The sequence below is a fragment of the Oncorhynchus keta genome, chromosome 19, assembly GCF_023373465.1.
Source record: "Oncorhynchus keta strain PuntledgeMale-10-30-2019 chromosome 19, Oket_V2, whole genome shotgun sequence".
Taxonomy (NCBI): Eukaryota; Metazoa; Chordata; class Actinopteri; order Salmoniformes; family Salmonidae; genus Oncorhynchus; species Oncorhynchus keta.
This window is the reverse complement of record NC_068439.1, coordinates 44,000,204-44,010,277: the sequence shown is the minus strand read 5'-3', so window position 1 is coordinate 44,010,277 and position 10,074 is coordinate 44,000,204. Positions and strand designations below refer to the sequence as shown.

General features: G+C 41.0%; 1 long non-coding RNA gene across 1 annotated transcript; it reads right to left on the bottom strand.

The window, feature by feature from the left end:
* Positions 1–5,544: 5,544 nt before the first annotated feature.
* On the bottom strand, positions 5,545–6,851 carry LOC118397768 (uncharacterized). Its single transcript, XR_004828485.2, has 3 exons — positions 6,548–6,851; positions 6,178–6,281; positions 5,545–5,910 (listed from the first exon to the last, which is right to left on the bottom strand). It is a non-coding gene; the product is annotated as an uncharacterized LOC118397768 (long non-coding RNA).
* Between the last annotated feature and the right edge of the window lie 3,223 nt (positions 6,852–10,074).

Here is a 10,074-nt window from a genome sequence, read left to right as displayed (position 1 = left end):
CAACACAGAATATCCCTCGGAAATAATTTGGAAAAAATGTAATTTCTATTTTATTCAGCTATGTTCAATTGTATTATTCATACAATAAAATAATATCAAATAATGCCACGGAATTCTAAGCAAATGTTGTCTGCTAAATTAACTAGTGTAGCCCACAGCCATATGACATAGCCAGATCAGGGATCAACATCACAGTATGCTATTCTGTTCTTCTGAAATAGACTACATTTTCTTCATATTACGTTTTGTTTAGAACTGTCTAAAATAAATAATGGGTTTATTGTGATGTTGTAGGCCATATTAAATAGATTTATTAGACCTACATGTTCCAAAGGCCTGCATCAGTGGCTTGAAGGCTATGCGTGGAAAGCAGGAGATGATAAACGTGTTTATGTTAATTAATGGTAAATTACCGTGAGACCAGCAGTCATTTGCCTGACAATCACTGGCTAACAGAATTTCATGACCGCCACAGCCGCCACTATGTACAGGCATACTCGCAATCGAACACAACAGATAGACACACACACACACAGGGGCCCCTGCAAATATGTATGTACACCAGTCGCAACTATAGATACCGTAGCACAATCTCAGCCATAGATGCACACCATGCACAAACGCACGTATTGAGATACAGAGAAAGCAGGGAGATAGTTAGTACCTATATAAATCAACCACAGAGTAGGGAGGCAGATAACACAGGGGAGGGAAGAGATAAAGGAAGAGGGAGAAATAAATATGGCTGATCATGGAGAAGGAGGGTTTACATACTGGTACTGGACATGCAATACTGGACACACAATACCGTACATATGGACAGATTAGCAGCTGAGGTAGCGCAGATTTGGGCCTTTATCTAGCAACAATAACATAACAATCACATACGTAGTGTGATTCGCCAGTGCCTCACAAGTCATTACATTAATATAAACAACATAATGCTTAGGCTTGGGCGATATACCGTTTATTTCTTGAGACTCTAAGCCATTGAGAAAATATTGAAGAAAATATTGACTTTGGCCTTTACTGCTATAGCCCATAGAAACAAATTGATTAGTTGCATAAATAAATAGCAAAAAAACCAAAGTAAAAAAATAAATCATAAGGAATACAGTTTTGAAGTGTCTGTCCTATATTCAGGAAATAAACAAAAGTATTCAGACCTCTTCCCTCCAGGCTCTGATCAGGCCCTACACCCAAACAAGGGCACTGCGTTCATCCACCTCTGGCCTGCTCGCCTCCCTACCACTGAGGAAGTACAGTTCCCGCTCAGCCCAGTCAAAACTGTTCGCTGCTCTGGCCCCCCAATTGTGGAACAAACTCCCTCACGACGCCAGGACAGCGGAGTCAATCACCACCTTCCGGAGACACCTGAAACCCCACCTCTTCAAGGAATACCTAGGATAGGGTAAGTAATCCTTCTCACCCCCCCCCCCTAAAAAGATCTAGATGCACTATTGTAAAGTGGCTGTTCCACTGGATGTCATAAGGTGTATGCACCAATTTGTAAGTCGCTCTGGATAAGAGCGTCTGCTAAATGACTTAAATGTAAATGTAAATGTAATTCCCCTTTTCCACATTTTGTTACGTTACAGCCTTGTTCTAAAATTGATTAAATAAATCAAAATCCTGAGCAACCTACACACAATACCCCATAATGACAAAGTGAAAACAGGCTTTTAGAATGTTTTGCAAATTTATTAGAAATAAAAACAGAAATACCTTATTTACATAAGTATTCAGACCCTATGCTATGAGACTCGAAATTGAGCTCAGGTCCATCCTGTTTCCATTGATCATCCTTGAGATACAACTTGATTGGAGTCCACCTGTGGTAAATTCAATTGATTGGACATGATTTGGAAAGGCACGCACCTGTCTATATAAGGTCCCACAGTTGTCAGTGCATGTCAGAGCAAAAATCAAACCATGAGGTCGAAGTAATTGTCTGTAGAGCTCCGAGACAGGATTGTGTCGAGTCACAGATCTGGGGAAGGGTACCAACATGTTTTGCAGCATTGATGGTCCCCAAGAACACAGTGACCCACATCATTCTTAAATGGAAGAAGTTTGGAAACACCAAGACTCTTCCTAGAGCTGGCCGCCAGGCCAAACTGAGCAATAGTGGGAGAAGGCCCTTTGGTCAGGGAGGTCACTCTGACAGAGCTCCATAGTTACTCTGTGGAGATGTATTTTATTTTACCTCTATTTAACTAAGCAAGTCAGTTAAGAACAAATTCTTATTTTCAATGACGGCCTAGGAACAGTGGGTTAACTGCCTTGTTCAGGGGCAGAACGACATATTTTTACCTTGTCAGCTCTGGGATTCGATCTTGCAACCTTTCGGTTACTAGTCCAAAGCTCTAACCACTAGGCTCCCTGCCGCCCCAAGATGGGAGAACCTTCCAGAAGGACAACCATATCTGCAGCACTCCACCAATCAGGCCTTTATGGTAAAGTGGCCAGACGGAAGCCACTCCTCAGTAAAAGGCACATGACAACCCGCTTGGAGTTTGCCAAAAGGCCAAAGGTGCTTCACAAAGTACTGAGTAAAATGTCTGAATACTTATGTAAATGTGATATTTTGGTTGATACATTTGCAAAAATGTCTAAAAAAACAGTTTTTGCTTTATCATTATGGGGTATTGTGTGTAGATTGATGAGATTTAAAAAAAAAATTTAGAATAAGGCTGTAACGTAACAAAATGTGGAAAAAGGGATGGGTCTGAATACTTTCCAAATGCACTGTATTTCAGTCCAAGTCAAGCACTGCCCATACCAAGCCTCTCTCTTTACCAGTAAATATCCCCACATCAAACAAGTCATCCCAAAAATGCAGGAAAGATAATCGAACAAACTTTTAAAAACCATTTCTATCACTTTCAGTGTTTTGGAACCAGCAGTTCATTTACTCAGATTGATGACATCAGACCACATGATGATTTGTGGATATTGTCTTTAGTTACAGGAGGACAGACAGATCAAGGGGTACCCAGATGAATGGATGGAAGATGGGACAGGAAAGGGGAAAAAGATGAGCGTATAACGGAAAGAGAGAAATGGCAACCCTATACTTCTAACTTCCAATACCATCGCCATATATTGTAATACTAAAATAATACAACCTGGTTCTCACCAGCCATGCTGCCATGCTCTTCATGTCTCTCTTAAAGTTGAATTATAACACACATATTTTCGATACACACGTTGATATATAACATGAAACGTGATTGGCCCAACCCCACGCATGCACAGGGGGTCACATAAGAGTGACTGGGCCTTTAGAACTGGATGCTCTGAATGCAGCCCCCTCCAAAATCCTAATCTAAATGTGACCAAGGGTAATCCTACAGGGAGAGGCACCGAGGATAGCATATGAGATATGAACCCACGTAACAGAACATCAGAGGGGGGAGAGTAAGAGAGAGAGGGAGTGCGAGAGCGAGAGAGGGGATAGGATGGGGGATTAGGATCTTAGGTAACATATTTTTCAAGCAAAAAGTAAAAAGTTTAAAAATAGAGCAAGGCGTGAGGAGGGCGGGAGAAAGGAGAATCTAGGAGAAAGAAAGCAATAAAGGATGAGTATATGAAGAGGAAAAGGATACGAACAGACACACAGAGGCAAAAGAGAGATGGAAGGAATTATAAAACATTTGGACAAGTGAAAGCGCAAAAATATAAAAGTGAACAGAAAGTACCAGCACAGGTTTAGGAGATAAATCCAGTTCTGTTTCTTTTTCTCTTTTTCCCTCCTTTTCCTGCAATTTTGAAGAGTCCTATCCAGACATCCCTCCCTTCTTCTCTCCCCCTACGGGTCCCCCTTCTGTTCTCGCCCTAAAATGTTTCTTGGTAATGCCGGTATTCTCTCTCCTACCTCTCTTGCTCTCCCACAGAACATGCTCTCCATTTTCTCACTCTTTATTTTTGCTGTCCCCTTTCATCTGTGCATTCCGCAAGCGTTCTCTTCTTTTCTTCGTCCCCTCTTCCAGAATGGGTATGTGAAGAAATTTGTCGAAGTGGACTGAATACAAAATGAAAGTTAGCGAGCAATTTTTTTTTTTTTTTAGAAAGAGCAAAAATAATAGGGAGGCGTAAATGCACAAATCAATTAGTAGCATGCAGTCTGATGCATGAACAATCCAGGGCCTATGTTTTCAGGGGCACTCTCTCTGCAGAGTAAGGGTGAAGTGGGTCTAGTCTCTCTGTACATGAGGGAAAAACCCAAAGAAAGCAAATAAAAAAGAACAAAAAAAAACAATGCCCTGGGTTTGCTGCGGTCTCAGGCGAAAGTGGATAGTAGACGCGCGTGAGGGAAGGAGTCAGCCCGGGTGTGTGTGTGTGTGCATGTGTGTGCCTATGTGTAAAAAGGTGGGAGGAGAGAAGGGAAAGCTCGCACGACTGGGGGTTCATTAAATATCCAGGAGGGAGGGATAGAGGAAGAGGAGTGTGTCGGTGGGGAGAGAGGGAAGGGGAGGGGGCTACTGGAATATTTTCTTTCTCACTCTCCCAGTGTTCGATTTTTGGACTTGCATTTTTACCCTCATTCCAGGGTTAATACATTTTCTTTCAGCTTTGTGTCCTGCCTCTTTTTGCCTTCCATTTTCCTTGCTTACTTTCTCCTCTCTCTCTGTTTTATTCAGGCCATTTTCTACACATGCACTTGAACCCTAAATCCCGCCATACCCTCCCCTTTCCCTCTTTCTTGCGCTTGCTCTCTCTGTCTCTGCCTGTCTCGCTCTCTCCTAGACAGAGGTTTGAAATAGTGCTTGCAGGCTAAAAGCGAGCGAGTGAGAGGGAGGGAGGGAAAAGGAGAGGGGGACCAAAAAGGGGAGAGAGATGTAGAGAGGGGGAAGGGAAGATGCTTAGAAGGTCTGATTCAGAGCTGAGGGTGGCTGTGTGTGTGTGTGTGTGTGTGTGTGTGTGTGTGTGTGTGTGTGTGTGTGTGTGTGTGTGTGTGTGTGTGTGTGTGTGTGTGTGTGTGTGTGTGTGTGTGTGTGTGTGTCTGACTTATCATATTTGTTACTTTATGCTTTCGGTCTTCAAATGCTATTTCATGTTTGGTACACTCGTAAGTCTGAGGCAATGGCAAAAAAAGATAAAACATGATCCTATTATGATGGAGGAAAACATCAAAATATTAAAAAACCACAGCAGCAAACTTCAGGGACCTCAAGACGTTTTCATGAAAAGCTGCAATATCTGAACACTATGAACATGAACACACATTCAAGAGTTCCCTTAACAGCACAGACAGTGACAATAACTTATTTTTGGGCAATTTTCCTGCATTATATTTACCATGCATTGTGTACTACTCTGAAATAATAATATAATTACAATGAAATGAAGGGGTATCTGGGAAAAATAATGTATTATGAATAACTTGTTACCATACTATTACTAAATTAGTAGCACTTCATGGTGTGCTGCCCATTTAACAATGTGCATTGTCCTATTGCAAAACCTTTTCTATGACCTAGAAAATCCAAACCAGTTTATGCCATACCGACAAAGCATGAGGCCTTTCCATTTCATGTTTATGTTTGTGGGCTCACAGGTACTGAGCGACATCTGGCACCACAAGTCCTTTCACTCCCTATCTGCATCCCAAATGGCACCCTATTCCTATAGTGCACTACTTTTAGCTATAGCTTTGATCAATAGTAGTACACCATATCATTTATGGGGAATAGGGTGACATTTTGGATGCAACCCCATCTCTCATCTAGTGATGTAAAATGTCAATACACCAGCTAAGTTGCCTGAAAGCATTGATCTAAGGTCAGTTTGTTTATATAGGGTACCTTTGTAGGTGGTCGGTAAACTTGCTGATCCTCCATCTACTGTAGGGGTAGGCTATCTTCTCCCTGAGGCCACTGCACCACACTTCATGTATAGGAATGGTCGCTAGGGAAAGAAACATGTGGACATAAAATGAACAAGGCTGCCCTCTGCTGGTATAGCAGTGTGTGTGGTCTCACCTGGTGTCCACACGAGGAGGCTAAAGACATGAATACCACCTGAAGCTTGATGATGACTTGATCATTTAAATCAGCTGTGTAGTGCTAAGGCAAAAACTAAAATGTGCACAGGTGTTTGGAGCATTCCGATATGCCACAGCTGGTGAGGTGTCAGGTTCGCCTCTGTACTTAAAGGGTGATTATTCCAACTCACTGTGAAATGCTGCAGATCTGCCCACAGACGAGATAGGAACACATATCCCACACAGAAGAAGTGGATAGAATTCGACAGGTCAAGGTATCCTTCTTCCTCCAAAACTGTGCATGTGAGACAGGTTCCATGTACAACAAGACAGACAGAGGAAGAGAGAAAAAGAACACAGAACAGTGCCTTACCTCCCTTGCACACACTGTATATAGACTTTTTCTATTGTTATTGACTGTATGTTTGTTTATTCCATGTGTAATTCTGTGTTGTTGTTTGTGTCGCACTGCTTTGCTTTATCTTGGCCAGGTTGCAGTTGTAAATGAGAACTTGTTCTCAACTACTACCTGGTTAAATAAAGGTGAAATAAAATGTTTACCTCTGGTTATGGACACTTTTGCCAGCAATATAGCTTCCATGGCCTGTTCCTCGGACAATGCAATATCTACATTTTCGACCCCTTGATCAGCCCGCACTCTGAAAGTAAAGACAAAAGCTTATTTTTTGTAGATATGAAAACAATAACTGAGATATGACCGTTCAATCTAAAGCAGATGCCATTTTCAGGATACGTCAATACAGCACAGAAAGCTTAACACCAGACTGGTATTGTGGTTGTTCATTAGGTGATGGGAAATATGCAGTTTGTATACAAAATAATATACTTACCTGTTGTATCTTGAAAAAAAGCATTGGAAATAAAAGTGAAATGTTTAACCTATTAACCTGCTTCATTATTTACGTATTACCAGTTGATGAAGAACAACTCCAATTTCATACATCATTGAAAACGTGTCTAGGAATAAGAATTAAAAATGTTAACATAACTTCTTAGATTTGATGGAGACATTATACAGCTTAGTACTTTATCAATGTATATCCATGTGGACGAGAGACAGGGGAGCAGGAACAGCTGGATCATTCTGGCAATGATACCCGCACCATCTACACGCTGCAAAGACTCCATCACTCTTCTCCATTGTACACGATGACCCGTTACTCTGAGACATCCTTTGACCATTCTAAAGCCCGCATGGGGGCATCCTTGCCTTAATGGCGCTGACTTTCTGGTCTAACTCTTCATCTCACATATCAGATTAGCATTCCCTGACAGACAGTGTTCTTTCATCCTTCTGTAAACAAAGCTAACCGTTACACTGTCATGAAATATGATTATATATCGACTATGAAACAAATACGACATGGCCTGCTTATGAGTTGCCATGAAAGAAAGTTAGATCAATTCAACTGAAAATTGCGAGAACAGTCGTTCGTAGCTAAATGTTTTTGGTTAGCATGATAATAATAGGAATAATAATTGCATTATTTATCACTCTACGGTATGTATGTATCTATGTAATATAGTACAATGTTAAGAACCGACACTGAATCGTAGGCGCGAACTACTAGCTATGTAAAAGTTGGACGGAAGAACGCCCAGTGCTGCTTACCTGAGATACCATCATCAAACAAGTCTTTATTCGTGGGTGTCCGCTATGACTTCCTTTGTGTGAGAAAAAAAGCCTGAACAGTATTCGTTGTAGCCAAACTGACACTCAAAAAAATGGAGGGTGGTTGATAGCGAAATTAAGTTCTGTTTTCAAATACATGTTTTGTTCTCGAAATATTTTTTTGTGAATAAAATGCATAAAGTTTTGCGCTCTCTTACAAAATATTTGATTGCTAAACATGTTTTGTTTTAACTTAATGCCTCGTATTTGCTTTCAGAACAATTATTTTTGATTGAAAAATAATAATAATTGCTTTCAGAAAAATTATTTTTGACTTGACAATAAAAACGTTTTTCTCTCGTCAAAAAGACATCCATTTGTTGCAAGTTGGGGAGGGGGGCTAATAGCTGAACAATAGACTATTCCATCCTTACTAAAGAATAGTCTAATAGCCGAGCTATGTGTGTGAAAAAAACGTCCTACCACAGACCAGATTTACCTTAACGGCCAAGGGGGAGTTAGAGCACTGATTATGCTTTTGGGTCCCTATGCACTACTGTCTCTAACTGACAATGAATGGGCAATATAAACCAAAATATGAAACTGATAATTGTGCACGACTTCAAATGAAACAAGCAGGGAGCAGGTTTCGAACACTCAACCTTCTATCCCGAAGTCCAGCGCGCTATCGACAGTGCACCAAAAGCGTGCTCAAGCCGCAGAGTCGATAGAGCGTGTTCTCGCGGTAGCTTGCTAGTCAATGAAATAAAGTGATGACGTTTTCAAATAAATGACCTTAGCGTTATATTGGCTGACGATTTGTTAGCTACGCTGTCCTTACGAAGCACATAGCATATCATTACAGCAGTATGTACCGGTATGTTACCTATCTACCCAACGTTAGTAGTTGTACATCAAACTTGACAGTATATTAACTATAGGCTATCTAACTACCCAAAGTTGATTGACTTGCTTATTCCTGTCATTCTTAGCTTTGCTAAATTGTATAGTCGGCGTGCATTCTCAATTGACATTCGGGTGCTTTCGTAAATTCGCTCTGGCTATCTACTCTGATTTCAGAGCACTCTCGTCTGTCCCAGAGCGCAGATTAATGAATTTACGGGCGCTCGACACCCTTTGAATATGACCGGTGTCCGTAAACGTCGGCAAAAAAAGCGTAATTAAATTGTTTCCCGCAGCACAGTTACAATCACCAACGCTTTGGTTAACACGAAAACTGCCTAACCAGCTCTGCTAGGGCGAGTAAAATGGTCAGAGTGGTCTTATTTGTGTCTGGAAGTAGCTAGCAAGCTAGCCAACGTTTGCTTGGGTGCTTTACTGCCTCGGGCCGAACGTCCAGTGTGCGCTCCGAGAGCGAAACGGTCTGAATTTACCCAGACGGTTTTGCGTTTTCCATGGAATATTAATCTAATTAATTAAGCAAGTACCAGTCAAAAATTTGGACACACCTACTCATTCCAGTATGTTTCTATATGTGTACTATTTTCTACATTGTAGAATAACAGTGAAGACCTCACAACTATGAAATAATACATACGGAAGTCAATCTCTCCTCCACTTTGAGCCAGGAGAGATTGACATGCATATTATTATTATTAGCTCTCTGTGTACATCCAAGGGCCAGCCGTGCTGCCCTGTTCTGAGCCAATTGCAATTTCCCTAAGTCCTTTTTTGTGGCACCTGACCACACGACTGAACAGTAGTCAAGGTGTGACAAAACTAGGGCCTGTAGGACCTGCCTTGTTGATAGTGTTGTTAAGAAGGCAGAGCATCGCTTTATTATAGACAGACTTCTCCCCATCTTAGCTACTACCTCATCAATATGTTTTGACCATGACAGTTTACAATCTAGTGTTACTCCAAGCAGTTTCGTCATCTCAACTTGCTCAATTTCCACATTACTTATTACAAGATGTAGTTAAGGTTTAGGGTTTAGTGAATGTTTTGTTCCAAATAGAGTGCTTTTAGTTTTAGAAATATTTAGGGCTAACTTATTCCTTGCCACCTACTCTGAAACTAACTGTTGAGTGTTGCAGTCATTTCAATCCCTGTAGTAGCTGACGTGTATAGTGTTGCGTCATCTGCATACACAGAAACTCTGGCTTTACTCAAAATCAGTGGCATGTCATTAGTAAAAATTGAAAAAAGCAAGGGGTCTAAACAGCTACCCTGGGGAATTCCTGATTCTAACTGGATTATATTTGACAGGCTTCCATTAAAGAACACCCTCTGTGTTCTGTTAGACAAGTAAATCTTTATCCACTTTAAAGCAGGGCGTGTTAAGCCATAACACATACATTATTTCAGCAGCAGACTCGGATCAATAATGTCATAGCTGCACTTAAGTCTAACAAGACAGCCCACACAAACATTTTATCATCAATTTCTCTCAGCTAATCATCAGTCATTTGTGTAAGTGTTGTGCTTGTTGAGT